At 43.0% G+C, this 953-nt stretch overlaps 1 pseudogene; it reads left to right on the forward strand.

Moving 5' to 3' along the window:
• Positions 1-241: 241 nt before the first annotated feature.
• LOC106535904 (thymidine kinase, cytosolic pseudogene) lies at positions 242-847 on the forward strand (annotated as a pseudogene).
• Positions 848-953: the final 106 nt, after the last annotated feature.

Below are 953 nucleotides of genomic sequence, written 5' to 3' on the forward strand. Positions count from 1 at the left end.
TAGCCGAGTTGGAAAAAAAAATTCGAGAAACCGAGTTGGAATATACACAAGAACAAAAAGTACAAAAGGCTAAGGAAAAATTTTTGTTGTCGATGGTAGATTTACGCGAAATAATTGACTTTGAACAACCCAATTCGGTCGAAGATTGAACCTATAACGCGATAAGCGTAAAACAATACCAGATAATTTGTTATTGGTTTTTTTTGTGCTTTTTTTTTAACCACGCCTGTTTTCTTTATAAAACCAAGACCGGTTTGCTGGAGATTCATCATTTTCTATCACCATGGGRGAAATACAGTTGATATTTGGGCCGATGTTTTCTGGAAAAACCACCGAGCTCATCAGGAGATTACACGTCCAACGCGCAGCGCAAAAACGATGTCTCGTGATCAAACCGGCCAAGGATTCTCGYTATTCCGAGACGCACATAACAACGCACGCCGGTGACAAGATCGAAGCCGCGTCCGTGTCGCGTCTGTACGACGTAGAGCGCGAAGTCGACCTCGTTTCCGTGATTGGTATCGACGAAGCGCAGTTCTTTCCCGACGCGTTGTCGTTCTGTGAGGAAATGGCCAATGCGGGRAAAACTGTGATTGTGGCTGCGCTTGATGGAACTTTTCAAAGGAAGCCATTTGGGAGCGTGTTGGCTCTCGTGCCGTTGGCCGAAGACGTGGTGAAATTGCACGCGGTGTGCGCGAAATGRAGCGGTAAAGCCGCCTTTTCTCATCGCAAGCGCGCCGACATCACCTCGGTGGAGCTGATAGGTGGTTCCGAAACATACGAAGCCGTGTGTAGAAAATGTTACAGTTTGGAAAGCTCTTGTATTAAACGCAGCAATTTATTATAACATTTCTTTTGTTTATGGTTAAGATATATATGTATACAATAAAATATATATATCAAATAACAGTTGTGAAAGTGTTTTTTTTTGTGCAGTATCCACAATAAAATAC

This window comes from Austrofundulus limnaeus, unplaced genomic scaffold, assembly GCF_001266775.1.
Source record: "Austrofundulus limnaeus strain Quisiro unplaced genomic scaffold, Austrofundulus_limnaeus-1.0 Scaffold1610, whole genome shotgun sequence".
NCBI classification, from domain to species: Eukaryota; Metazoa; Chordata; class Actinopteri; order Cyprinodontiformes; family Rivulidae; genus Austrofundulus; species Austrofundulus limnaeus.